Source organism: Camelus bactrianus, chromosome 2 (assembly GCF_048773025.1).
Source record: "Camelus bactrianus isolate YW-2024 breed Bactrian camel chromosome 2, ASM4877302v1, whole genome shotgun sequence".
Taxonomy (NCBI): domain Eukaryota; kingdom Metazoa; phylum Chordata; class Mammalia; order Artiodactyla; family Camelidae; genus Camelus; species Camelus bactrianus.
In genome coordinates this window covers 89,802,300-89,817,685 of record NC_133540.1, presented here as the reverse complement: position 1 = coordinate 89,817,685, position 15,386 = coordinate 89,802,300, and the positions used below count along the sequence as shown (strand labels likewise).

The 15,386-nt window shown below is 34.4% G+C and overlaps 1 non-coding gene across 1 annotated transcript; it reads left to right on the top strand.

Annotated features, from left to right (window-relative positions):
- The first annotated feature begins 1,402 nt into the window (after positions 1–1,402).
- Positions 1,403–1,513, top strand: LOC123612614 (U6 spliceosomal RNA). Its single transcript, XR_006719905.1, has one exon. It is a non-coding gene; the product is annotated as a U6 spliceosomal RNA (small nuclear RNA).
- Positions 1,514–15,386: the final 13,873 nt, after the last annotated feature.

The following is a 15,386-nucleotide window of genomic DNA, read 5'->3' as shown; positions in this document are numbered from 1 at the left end:
ATACATACACTTGTTCCTCCTCCTCTTCCTCTCTCTGTCTCTCTCTCTCTCTTTCCATGGGTCTCTTTGTGTCTGTCTCTTACCTGGCTAAACACTAATCATTTTTTTCAGGTCTTCACTTGGAAATCACTGTTTGGGAAGCTCTCAGTGTTTCCCAAAGTCTTAGTTATGTGTCTTCCTACCAACATCTATAAAAGTACTCTGTACTTCCTCTGTCCCTGAGTTTATGTGAGGGTTAGATTATATATAACATGTACAGCGCTTGGCAATATGCTTGGCACATGAAAGTACCCAAGAGCTAACCTCATCATCACCACCATTAAAATGATTATTAAACTTATGACACCTGTTTTTTAATTAGCCTCTTTGATCCTCTGTGTCATCTACTAAGCGTTAGCATTGAGAGGGCAAGGACCCTAACAGTCTGACTTGTTGCATCACCAGCAGCTTAGCACTGTGAATAACAAGAGGAGGTAAATATGTCCTAATTAATTAATATTAAATAACACACAACAATTTGCATAAGGAGACTTTCACTCATGCAACACAGCAAGTCGAGCCTTTAAGCACATTCTAGTGGAACAGACTGAAACATGCGATTTAATTTAGAACAACTTGTTATGAGCGCTGTAATAAAGTTTTGAATTAAGTTTTATGGAGACATAGAAAAAGAAGTAATTGACTCTGCCTGGGGGGTGAGGTACACAAAACTTATGTTGAGCTTTGAAGAACCAGGGTGATTTAACAGCAGAGATGTGAAGGAGGGATTATTTCACAGAGAAAAAAATGGTATAAATAAAAACATAAAGTGGGAAACTGCATTATGTGTTTGCACCACTGACTTTTTCGATCCCTGGGATAGTGCAATGGAGGGTAAGGAATAAGTTTATTAGAGAGTAAAGAGAGATGAGGATGGGAAGAAGGAGGGAGGTTAAGACTTTGAAGGGTCTTAAATGTCATGCTTGCATACAGTAATACGAAGCTTTCAAAAAGCTTTTCCTCATCTCTTAGTCACTGCTCAACCCCCTGCAATCTATATCTTGTATCTTATTGAAAATCTAGGTAAGCATTCACCTCAACTATTACATTGGGATGATGGTTTGACTTTTCCTCTTGTCCACCCTCCACCCTCGTTCAGCCAAGGGCCAAATCCTCTTAATGCTACCTCCGAAGCACCTCTCAAATTCAGAACGTCATGTCCATTCTTTCCCCCACTGACCAAATTCAGGTCATTAAACTGCTGTCTACCTGATCTCCTACTCACATCATCTCCTAAATACCCTTCACACTGTGGCCATTTACTTCTGAAACATTGACCATCGATCTGACCCATTAAGCTTCTCCTCTAAACTTTACCTTTAATCTGCCAGAACCACTGTTTATTCTCCCTTTAATGTGTTGTGTGCTGACTTCAGTAGCACATAGACTAAAATTGGAATGATACAGGGAGGATCAGCATGGCCCCTGGGCAAGGATGACACAAATGTGTGAAGCATTAAAATAATAATATTTTGTAAGAAGAAAGTATTTTAGCAACACTCCACACGTTAAAAGGTTCCACATTTTCCTTTTAGACTACTCTATTATGAGTTTGATCAATGAGGTCACAATCAGTGGCTAAATTATTACAGATCTGGTGAATAAAATCAACTTTCTATGAAAAATATTTTAAAGGTTTAAATGAACAATATATAACAAATACACTCACAAATATAATTTGCTATTAAAGAGTTCCTAGTCTCCAGGTTATAAATCAATATTCCTTTAATCTATTTACATAATCCTCTTATTATTATAGAAAGCTCTTTTCTTAGCGAAGCAAGTTGGAAATTCACTTTCTAAAAAGATCCAAAATAAATATTAACTATTTTACTAAAGGTTGCAAAATTGTGATTTTCTAATTTACCCTTTCATTAACATCTTTCAGTGAGACTTCTTCAAAACAACTTTTCCTCACTAGCCAGGGCTATTTGGTCATCTTCAAATTTAGTTCATAAAGGAAAAGCAAGATAAATTTTTATTCTTAGTTTTTTGCTTTTAAATAAAGTGTTAATGAATTGTGTTTTGGTTTGTTGGTTCTCCCTCTCATAAATTATGTGCCATGAACTTAGGGATTCTTACGTAATGAGTTTGTTCCAATAAATTGTACTCATTATTCTTTTTGATACTCAAATCTTGCCATCTTTGGCTATTCAGATCCTCTTAACTTTAGTGTCTATGGCCTTTCAACATAACTCATATTCTTTTATAGCTTGCATTTTGACCTCTGAAAAACATCAGATTAATCTTTTTTTGTGTATATATATATTTATTATTATTGAAATGTAGTCTTATAAAGCCTGCCTCAGACTTAGAAACACTCATTTTTCAGGTGCTTTTGTTGAAATATAATAAATACAAACTATAATCCAGGTAATATACTCATGGCTTTTAAGTTATGATTACTTTTCAGTGGATAAAAGTAGGGAATCAGGCATTTTTTTTCTGGTCAATTCATGCAAATACTTCCAATTCAAGTTGAATTATAAGATTTTTTTTAACTTATCTTTGCTTTCATGCTCATTTTTCCTTTTACTCTAAAAACTTTTTGTTCCTAACTATATTAACATAATTGCTTTCATAGCCCTGATTGTCTACAAAACAGAGTCTCATGCAGATTAATAGTTAAGGCTTTACTGGAAGGCAAACCTAAGGCATGTAGGGTGAGGGTGAAAGAGAGCTGAGGCAGGAGAAGCAGCTCAGTCATGTAGGACAGCTTCCCATCAGGCTTTCAGAAACCACTGTGCCTCACTCAGAACAGCCCTTAGCAGGGAAGAAAGTGAGAGAAATTAATTTTGACGTGCCCTCCTAGCTCGTTGTCAAAGTTTGCCCCATGAGTTGTTAGTGGACCTGAACTTTCATGTGTGTTGCCTGGACCTTCCTAGGAAGCCACTGAGGACACCAAATGCCACACTCTATGAGGCCCTGTATCATCTGAGTCACAAGGAATGAGGGAAGTTGGAGGGTCTTTGGGTCTGGTTAGGTCAGGTCGAGCATTAGGGCTGATGCTCCTGCTTCAGCAGTCAAGGTGAAGGTCAAGCCCTCACCCAGGAGTCCAGGCCAGTCAGGTAGCACCTGGAGATGAGGCAGCAGCAGCTGGGGGCACTCTCTTGAACAAGCAGTCAGGGGCCAATGAGTCTGCTCTGGTATGTTTTCACATTAACACTGAATCTAAACTTTAAGTCAAACTATTTAGTTTCATTAAAAAATGAATGAAAGAAAAATAATACTATTCCTCATCTTACTTTTAAGAATTATCTGCAGAAGTCCCTAAATTAGGTCCTATATAATTTCTTATTTGCATTATTCTCACACACACAGATATGACAGATACTTTAAAATTAATATCAATAATATTTCTAACAATTAGATTAATGAATAAAATGTAAGACTTTTTGTAGTTCAATTTTTCTTAAGAATATATTCCATCAAGGATATATGGTCAAAATGCTGAATGTAAAAGTCAATTACAATATTAGGTCTGTGTGTTTATGTCACTAACCTGATATATAGTTGAGTGATTCATTTCAATTCCATTCAGTTTTTTAGGATTAGATATATGTATACTTTTAACTTTAGGGTAATTTTCTTTTTTGAGTATGAAAATTACACATGTTCTAAAGGTGAAAAATTTTTAAGACATATTTAAAGAAGTCCTATTTTTTAAGTTAACTGCCTTCTTTACCTTATATCTCTTTCCAACTTGTTTTTTTATTGAAGTATAGTCAGTTTACAATGTTGTGTCAATTTCTGGTGTACAGCATGTTTCGGTCATATATTTACATACATATATTCATTTTCATTTTAGGTTAGTACAAGATATTGAAAATATAGTTCCCTGTGCTATACAGTAGAGACTTCTTGTTTATCTATTTTATATATAGTAGTTAATATCTGCAAATCTTGAACTCCCTATTTATCCCTTTCCATCCCCTTTTCCCGCGGTAACATGTTTGTTTTCTATGTCTGTGAGTCTGTTTGTCTTGTAAATAAGTTCATTTGTGTCTTTTTTCAAATTCCACATATAAGTGATATCATATGGTATATTTTTTCTCTTTTTCGCTTACTTCACTTAGAATGATGATCTCCAGGTCCATCTATGTTGCTGCAAATGACATTATTTTATTCTTTTTTATAGCTGAGTAGTATTTCATTGTACAAATATACCACAGCTTTATTATCCAGTCATCTCAATGGACATTTAGGCTGTTTCTATGTCTTGGCTATTGCACATAGAGCTGCTATGAACACTGGGGTGCATGTATCTTTTAAAATTAGAGTTCCCTTCAGATATATGCCCAGGAGTGGGATTGCTGGATCATACAGTAAGTCTATTTTTAGTTTATGGAGGACTCTCCATATTGTTTTCCACAATGGCTGCACCAAACAACATTCCCATCAGCAGTGTAGGAGGGTTACCTTTTCTCTACACCCTTTCCAACATTTACTGTTCATGGAATTTTTAGTGACAGCCATTCTGACTGGTGAGACACCTCATTGTAGTTTTGGTTTGCATTTCTCTGATAATTAGTGATATTGAGCATTTTTTCATGTGCCTATTGACCACTGGTATGTCTTCACTGGAGAGATGTCTAGGTCTTCTGCCCATTTTTGAATCGGATTGTTTGGTTATTTTTGTTATTAAGCTGTATGAGCTATTTATATATTCTGGAAATTAAATCCTTATCAGTCAAAGCATTTGCAAATATATTCTCCAGTTCCATAGGTTGTTTTTTTGTTTTGCTTATGGTTTCCTTTGCTGTGCAGAAGCTTGTAAGTTTAATTAGGTCCCATTTGTTTATTTTTGCTTTTATTTCTATTGCCTGGGTAGACTGCCCTAGGAGAACATTGCTAAGATTTATGTCAGAAAATGTTTTGCCTATGTTCTCTTCTAGGAGGTTTATAGTATCTTGTCTCTGTTTACGTCTTTATGCCATTTTGAGTTTACTTTTTGTGTATGGTGTGCTCTTTACCCTTTAAGCAATCATTTTTATAACACTGATTTATCCTTTCAAAATTTCTTTTTGCAACAATACACCTATATTTATATTTCACAACCATATTACATACAGGGTAGCTTATTATTAAAAACTGGTTTTCATCTTAATTTTTTCACATAATGTATCCAGCCATTCCTTATCAATCTATATAAACTTCCCTATCCCTTTTGACGTCTGCATGATATTCTCAACTTAATTTTAAAGAAGACTAAATCAGAGGTACTATAGTTCCTAATTTTTCATTCTCAAGTGTCAGTACAATTTGGGGCACCTTGATATGATTTCTAGTATAATTAAAGAAATACTATAGTGAGGTAGTGTATAATAGTATTTCACTGTAAACTGTATAAATGACAAATGTTACAACCAGACTACTTGCAAACACTTCCTTTTTTCCCAGATCACCTTACTAGTGCATCAAATCCCTCTAACAACTTTGTTATGGACTGAATGTTTGCGTTCCCTCCAGATTCATATATTGAAGCCCTCACCCCCAACGTGGCAATGTGGTGGTATCAGGAGGTGAAGCCATTGGGAGGTAATTAGGTTCATTAGCCATTGGGAGGTGATAAGGGTGGGGTCTTCATGAAGGGATTAGTGTCCATATAAGTAGAGGAAAAGAAACCAGAGCTCTTTCTCTCCCAACCATATGAGGACACAGCAAGGGGGCAGCCATCTACAAGATGGGAGAGGGATCTCCCCAGGAACTGAAGTGGCCAGCACCTTGATCCTAGACTTCCCAGCTTCCAGAACTGGGAGAAAGAAATAACTGTTGTTCAAGCCACCCAGTCTTTGTTATAGCATCTCAACGTGACTAAAATAAACCTTCAACATTAGTCACTCATGGATGGATCTAAATAAAATGAATAACTTAAGATCATCTACAGTCTTTGGAATTTATTTTACATGAATTTCTTTTTCAGCCAAAGCCCTGACAGCTTTCTCCTACCTCACATAGCAGATAAGAAGGAGCTCTCTTCTTTGGAACCATCCAAGGGCAGGCATGTCTTTCCTATAATTGACATCATCTCTGTCCTGAGTGGCTTCACCATGGGCTTGTTTAGTCTTCACACACAGCCTTGGCTCTCCTAGGCTTCAGACTTTTCTATCAGAGCAGAATAAAGGAAAAAAATAGGGCATACAGTGCATTGACATATCAGACAGCACAAAGTACTATGGTTAGCTTTTTTAAATCAGGGGAAAAAAGTGACTTCTCCATTGTCTCTTAACTCTAGTTCTTTCTAAATGTTATCACATCATTTCCTGAACACAGATTTTTAAGCAAAGCCCTATGGTTCCACTATAAGATGACTGAAAGAAATATTAGTGTTATTCATCTTTTTTGTTTTTCTCATTGTCAAAATGTGGCCACGACTTATTTTGGCAAGACACTGAAGACCGGAAAGTTTTATTAATGGCACAGGTAATCTGGAGTTGACCATATTTTACCATTTTTCATATAATTTTACCATTATTTATACACTAGCCCTATTAACCTAACTTTACCTTAGGACATCTCCAAACATTAAACTTGCTAATATGTTTTCTTAATATCAAAGAGGGTCTAGAGTGAGAATTGAAGAGATATTTTTTTGGAATGTCTGCTCATGGTTTTCCATTATCCCTTACATGAGGAAACAGTGATCTAAACTTATGCTCTCTCTCCATGTTCCTTTACGAGCTCCTTTCCACAGAAGAGGAGGGGATCATATGATTTGTCAGACAAGACAATCACTGAGCCATGTTTTCAAATGAGAAGGCTTACTGTGACTTAAAGACAGGATCCTGGCCTCCGCACCTGATTTACCACCCTCTGGCCTCTATGCAGGCTAGGTCAGCCTCTTTGCCCTCTGTTCAGGTTCTTCTGCCTGAGATTAGGTGAACACAGCACCTGACTGGTTAGAGAAGGTGGCCAGGTAGCAGTCCCAGGGGAGCTATATGATGGGGCAGAAGACTCCCTGAGGCCTTTCTCCAAAGCAGATATCTTGGGCAGGTGTCAGGACCTTACCCTTACATTAATAGTGAATCAGTATTTTGTATACCATTTAATGTTTTCCTTCTGTCTTTAAAACTCAGCAGAGAGAAGTAAGTATATTAAAAGGTGTATTTGAGCACTAGCACTTGACAATGAAAACTCCACAGTGGCATCCGTGTGTCCACAGAACACCTCCCTTCACTCCCACCATCACCACAGATCACCCAATAACCTCTTTTTAGACTCTACAGACCCACAGGCTCAGATCAGTGAACAGCACAGATTCTGGAGCTGGACTGGCGGAGTTCAGAACCCTTAATCTCTACTTACCAAACTGTGTGATCCTGGGCATCAGTTACCTTGTCAACCAATGGCAATATTAATAATACAATTTTAATAGCATGACAATATAATATAAAATATCATATTATTATAATTACATAGTAATGATACAATTACAATGATAAAAATCCTATGTAGTAGGACTTAAAGAATATGAATATATATATATTATATACCTACAACATATACATCTCATACATACCATCTATATAAAACTGTGTCTAGCTTATGAATTGGAAGCTCTGGTTTAATGTTTTCACTATACTGTTTTTATAAACTTTATAATTTATTCCATGGTAGTTGCAAGAAGGCACATAGTACTATCTCAAAGATATAACTGAAAAAACTTAAAAACATGTATGTTAATGTGAATATTTGGTAATACTATAACAATGTAATAATGTGAGTAAAATCAAACAGTTAAAAATACTTTGTGAGTGAGGAGAGACAACCAAATGCAAAATAAAATAGATACTATTTGATCGGTGATGGTTTAAATGCAGATGTATTTAAAAGTAGGAAGTTAAGCTCTAGAGACCCTTAGCAAGGCTGTAATTCCATAATACAAAAAGAAATGTTCCCAGTTTTGAGATTTATGCATGCACATTTTCTATTAAGATATACATACAGAAAGTTAGGTAGGCATACATTGTAATTCAGATTTGCCTACTTACAGATGGTAACATTCTGTGCAATAATAATGCTCTCAAACCATTTGCAAATTTGTCCAGCAACAACTCTGCCTTTAATGATGAAGTTTCCACAGTGGCAGATGGCAGAGTGAGCAGTGAAGGATGCTGCCGACCCACCAGGGTTATGTCTGTCACTAAAGCGATCTGGCTCCAAAAGCCAAAGTCTGTTGAGGTCACACTGATTATTGCTCCATTGGAATGACTTGATTGATCACATTTGTGGTTATTTCATAAATGATGACCTTTTAGAAGGGGTCCTGGCAGTTTCTTCCTGCTGTAGGAAAGTGATATAGAGAAACAGTGTCTGCAGTCTATCGACATACTATAGAAACAAAGGGGCAATTTATGAAACTTAAAAAAAAATGTATTCACTGATGTTGCTGTTCTTTGTCTGAATGGTTAGTCTGCAGAAATAGCACAATACTACTTTTAATATCCATGTCACATTTAGGAAAAGAAAAGGGAAATGGAACAAGACAAGAAAATATATTAATGAACTGAAAAAACCCAGCAAGGACTATTTTTCTAATGGGAGGATATAAATATAAACTGAGATCCAGTTATTCTCTAAGCACCTAAAATTGGCAGATAGTCCAGATAAAAGAAAATAAATAAGTAAAACTCCAGGGTCCAAATGAACCCTTGGAATACCATGAAGAAAATGACATATTATTCCATGGGAAGTTTAACATAATATACTACTAATGAAGTATATTGTATTGAAATTGCCAAGTTCATTTATGGTGTTATATTGTTGGACTGATTTATCCATGGTGAGTGAGTGTACCTTTAAAAACTGAATTTACTATCAGAACATGCCTTAGGTACTGGAAGGAACAAAGCACATCCCTCTTCCTTATATACTGAACAGTAACATAGAAAAATTACAGAAAAATAATAATTCTCTCATGTCACTGACTAAAATAAGCAGCATAGCTCTTGTGAATAAAGTTGATCATTAATAGTAATAACAAAATAATCCTTTATGATTACTTGCTCTATTCTGAAACTTCTAAGTACTTCACATACATTACCTCTCTTCAGTCTTTTTGACAACCATGGGACTGACTTACAGACTCCACAAAGAGCCAAGACAGTGATGTGCTGAACCAGTGAGAGCTGCTTGTTAAATTTTCAGGGAATTTGCAAGCTGTTGTTAAACATGACCATTATTAAAAATTAAATTATATAAACTTACAATGACACAAATTATATTAAAAATAAAGTTATAATTACTCAAAACTGATCTCATCCTAATTATCATTACATTTCACTATTAACTGTTCTTAAGGTTTTTTACATGTATTGCTCATGTACATACACGTATGGAATACTACACAATGGTGTGCTACTATGCATTTTTTCCCAACTCTGTTCAATGATGCTATGCTGTAAGGGTAGCTTGAAATCAGCCTCAGTGGAAGTATTCATACTATGGAAATTGGCAAATGCTGTAAATCAGGGGTCTCCTGCTCCAAGAGGCCATCGTTAAAAATATATACTAGTCCACTACTATGTGAGACATGTCTTTCTTCATTTTGTTAATATGATGTGTTATCTTGATTGGTTTGCAGACACGAAGCCATTCTCCCATTCCTGGAATAAATCCCACTTGATTGTGGTGTATGACCCTTCTACCGTATTGTTGGATTTGGTTTGCTAATATTTTGTTGAGGATTTTTGTTTATATTCATCAAGGATATTGACCTGTGATTTTCTTCTTTCTTTTCCTTTATTTATTTATTTTCTGGTGTTTTTGCCTGGTTTTGGGAGCAGGGTAAGCTGGCTTCATGAAATGTATTTGAAAGGTTTCCCTCCTCTTCAGAATTTTGGAAGAGTTTGAGAAGAACAGGTATTAAATCTACTTTAAATGTTTTGTAGAATTTGCCAGCGAAGCAGTCTGGTTCTGGGCTTTTCTTTGTTGGGAACTTTTGATCACTGTTTTAATCTCTTTATGAGTAATCAGTCTATACAGATTTTCTGTTTCTTCCTGATTCAGTCTTGTGAAACAGTATATTCTAAAAATTTATCCATTTCTTTCAGGTTGTCCAATTTGTTGGCACATAATCGCTCAGGGTGGTCCATTACGATCCTTTTCATTTCCGTAGTATCAGTTGTAACTTCTCTTTCATTTCTGATATTATTCATTTGAGCCCTCTTTCTTTTTCTCTTGGTTAGTCTACCTAATTACTTGTTGATTTTGTTCATCTTTTCAAGGAACCAGCTAGTTTCATTCATCTTTTCCATTGTTCTTTAGTCCCCATTTCATTTATTCTGCTCTGATATTTATCATTTCCTTCCTTCTACTAATCTGGGGCTTCATCTATTCTTTTCCTAGTTCCTTTAGGCCTAAAGTTAGACTGTTCATTTGGGAATATTTTTCTTTTTTCTTGAAGTAGGCCTGTATTGCTATGAACTTTTCTTTCAAAACTGCTTTTACTGCATCTTCTAATTTTGGTATGTTGTATTTCTGTTCCCTCATTTGTCTCTAGGTATTTTATTGTTTGTCCTTTGATTTCTTCTATGACTCATTGGTTATTCAGTAGCATGCTGTTTAATCTTCATGTTTTTATGGGTTTTCCCATTTTTTTCTTGTAATTGATGTTTAGTTTCATGTAATTGTGATCAGACAAGATGCTTGATAAGATTTCAGTCTTCTTAAACTTACTGAGACTAGTTTTGTGACTTAACATTTAATCTGTCTTGGAGAATGTTCCATGTGCACTTCAGAAGAATATATATTCTGTTGCTTTTGGGTAGAATGCTATGTATACATCTATTAAGTCAATTGGTCTAATGTATCATTTAAGCCCACAGTTTCCTTACTGATTTTATGTCTGAATGATCTAGCCATTGATGTATATGGGTGTCAAAGTCTCCTACTATTATTGTATTGCTTTCCATTTCTCCCTTTGTCTGTTAATATTTGCTTTATATGTTTTATGCTCCTAGGTTGGGTGAATATACAGTTAAAAATGTTATTACCTCTTGTTGGATTAACCCTTTTTTCATTATGAAATGTCCTTCTTTGTCTTTTATTACAGTCATTGTTTTAAAGTCTACTTTATCTGATAAAAGTATAGCTACTTCAGCTTTCTTTCCATATCCATTTGCCTAAAATATAGTTTTCTGTTTTCTTCATCTTCAGTCTGTCTGTGTACTTACTTCTGAGGTGAGTCTCTTGTAAGCAGGATATAGATGGGTCTTGTTTTTTAATCCATTCAGCTACTTTGTGTCTTTTGATTGGCAAATTTAGTCCATTTACATTTAAAGTAATTATTGATGAGTACATACTTACTGCCATTTAAAAAATTATTTTCTGGCCTTACTGTGATTCCTCTCTGTTCTTTTCTTTTCCTTTCTCTTTCCTTGCATTTTGGTGATTTTATTTACTGTTGTGTTTATATTCATTTCTCATATCTTTTGTGTATTTACTATAAGTTTTCTCCTTGTGGTTGCTGTGAAGTTCATATATAATAACAACCTATGTAAATAGCAGTCTGTTTAGGTTGGTAGCAACTTAAAATAATATTCTAAAGCCGATCTTTTCAGGTGCCCCTTCTTCATTTTATACTCTTGATAACATATTTTATGTCTTTTTATTTTCTGTATACCTTAACTAATTATTATAATTTTAGTTAATTTTACTGCTTTTGTCTTTCAAGATTCATGCTTATTTTACAAAGTGACTGATCCACTACTCTTATTATATAATTACTCTTTACAGTGATATTTTCACTTATGTATGTTTTCTTATTATTAATTAGTGTATATAAATAATTAATTCATGTACATAAATGAATAAAATGCACAGGGGACCTAAACAGGCATTTTTCTAAAGGAGACCTCCACATGGCCAACAGGTATATGAAGAGGGCTCAACACCACTAATCATCAGGGAAATGTAAATCAAAAACACACATTTTAGAAAGCCTATTATCCAAAGGACAAGAGATAACAAATGCAATGAGGATGTGGAGAAAAGGGAACCCTGGTGCACTGTTGATGGAAATGTAATTTGGTGCAGCCACTATAGAAGACAATATGAAGGTTCCTCAAGAAATTAAACATAGTACTATCATATGATCCAGCAACCCCGTTTCTGAGTATATATATGAATGAGATAAAATCACTATCTCAAAGAGATGTCTGCACTCCCAAGTTTACTGCTGCATTATTTACAGTAGCCAAGACACAGAAACAACCCAAGTGTTTGCTGATTGATGAATGGATAATAAAAATGAAATAAACACACACACACACACACACACACACACACACACACACAATGGAATATTATTCAGTCACCAAAAAAGAAGGAAACCCTGCAGTGTACAATGATATGGATGGACCTTCAGGGCATTATGCTACAAGTAATAAGTCAGACAGGGAAAGACAAATACTGTATGATCTCAATTAATATACAGAAACTAAAAACATCAAACCTACTGAAACAGTAGAATGGTAGTTGTCAGGGGCTGAAGGGTGGAGGAAATGGGGAGATGTTGGTAAAGAACACAAACTTTCAGTTATAAGATGAATAAGTTTCCAGGGATCTAATATACAGCATGGTGACCATAGCTAACAATAATGTAATGTATACTTGAAAGTTGCTATGAGAGTAGAGCTTTAATGTTTTCATCTTAAGAACAACAAAAACAAAATGATAATTATGTGAAGTAAGGGATGGGTTAAATAACCATGCTGTGTCAAGTATTTCACAATATACACAGGTATCAAATTACAAAATAATATTTGGCACATATTTATTCTAAAATTTATTTATTTTTTAACTGCAGTTCAAATTTAATTTAACTAGGCATTCTGTATTTTATGTTGCAACTGTACTCTTAAAGGTCTTCTTTTCTCATTCTTCCTATTTCCTTTTCTTTTCACTAAGAAATCTATTGGATTAATGAACCATAGCTCGGTTTTTATATTAATTATGTGATTAAGAGTTAGGTATGTCTGATTTCAATTTCAGTTTCATTGCTTCCAAGGTTTGGCATTGGAAAAATTAACTTTTCCAGGTCTCAGTTTCATGTCTGCAAAATAGGCTTTCCCAGGATTTCTAACAGAAGTAAATAAGATAATATATGTAATGATTACATATTATATATTACACATTACATATGTAGTGTCTGCCAGTCAGTCAGCCTGCAGTACATGCTAGCTATGGGGAATTACGATGTCATTGTCATGTTTTCATTGTCATAGAGTTGTAGCCCTCTGGATTACCACTGACCTCATCCTACCCTCATTTCTCAGCACACATGTATCCCCTTTCTCATCTCATCTACGTTTTCTAGAGTGAATCATCAAACTAATATAACCAGTCCCATACATCACCATCAGAACCCCAAACCTTCATCAGATTTTACTTTCTGGTTTTTATGTTTTTTTCTAGCCTTACTGAGATACAACTGACGTACAACATTGTATAATTTTAAGGTATATGACATGATGGTTTGATATATCCATACACTGTGAAATGATTATCATAGAGGGTTTGTTAACTCTTCCATCACTTCACATAATTGCCATTGCTTTTTTGTGCTGAGGACATTTCAAGATTCACTCTCTTAGCAACTGTAAGTATATAATACACTATTGTTAACTATAGTCATCCTGCTGTACATTAGAGCCTCCTGGTTTCTATGTTGATGTGGCCTGAACATGTTCATTTATGCTGAAGGGTCAGGGCCAACTCAACCATAACTTTGCTAGCACTGGCCAGAGAGCTGGCTAGTAAGAAGGACAACAGTGACATTATCAAGTCTGAATTCTGTCAAAAGCTATAGTAGGGCCTTTTGCATATGTTTTTTATTTAATGATCATAGTAACTCTATATGTAATACTACTGACATTTTATAGGTAAAGGAAAGAAGGATTCAGAGGTAAAAGAAGCAAAAAAAGTTTGCATTTGGATATTGTTAGGGACTTCATACTTAGGTAACTGTAACAACTTACATTAGCATAGGGATTCTTGAGGATTTTATTTTTCTCCAAGGATGTTCACATACACAATCTCATTTATCCTTACAACCATCCTGCAAGTTAGAAAAATTAATTATTTTAAATATTTAAATAATTTGATTAACACGTAATTAATAATTAATATTTAAGTATTATAAATACTATAAATAATTGTATTGTCTCCATTATATATCCAGTGAAACTGAGACACTAGGAAGTTATATGTCCTGTCCAGAATTAAGTGGTAATTAGAATTAATACTATATATATAAATCCTTATTCATCTTTGTGTCTTCAAACACTATACTGTCAAAGACATTTATAAAATAGGTAGCTTAGCACAATGGTTAAATGGTGTAACTTAATATTAGAAAGACCTATACTCAGATCCCTGCTTTGTCTTTTTCGACCTGTGTGACCTTGGAAAAGTTCTTTGACCTTTACAAATTTTAGTTTTCTCAACTTTAAATGAGGAAAATAAAACAATACTTACATTGTGCTGTGGTTGTGAGGCTTCAAGGTGAGAAAATATATATTTTACTTAGTGTAGCACTTTGTACAAAATAAGTAACCAGTAAATATTAGCTAATATTATAATTAATAATCAAAAATGTTAATCTTAATATTGGCATTATTATCAAATAAGAATGGGTTTTTGAAGGCTCCGTATTTTTAATAATTTAATAATTTTCCTTCAAAGGAAAGTAAAAGAAATTAAATATTTTCAAAGACTGTTTATTTGTAATTTGCATATCCTGTTGAATTTTAAAAATATTACCTCATTAAATTTTTATAATCAACTTGTAAGGTAGCTGTTATATCCATTTAACTGAAAAATTATGGAATTTACTTAAAGTCTTTATATAGATGGTAACTCACAGTTAAAATATTCAAATACAAATCTGTACCAAACTAAGACATGTCAAGTTCTACACTAAAAATATAATCTGATGTTTATTATGTGACCAAATAATCTAATATTGCTGAATGCACAGTTTGAATTATTTAAAAAGTAGAGGCAATAATCTGAAGTATTTTCCCATGAACTTGTGTGAATATGAAGCAAATACAAAGGGAAGTAAGGGGAAGCAGCCCTGGGAAGACATGCCCTGATCAGCAAAATCACTAATACAGATTTTTTTCAGCATTTTACTTATAAATACTGTCCTCCTCCAAAATTCCTCCAATTCAAAAGTCTCTAGAAACTGCCTAATTCCCTCAAATTGAACAGGGAGGTATCTACCATGCATATAAGACAACTCTGATAGTTTTGTTAAGCCTCTGTCATGATTTAAATTCTTTAAAGCTTTTGCAGGTTTAGGACCTGCATCTAGAAAGTGAAAATGAGACAAATATCAAATA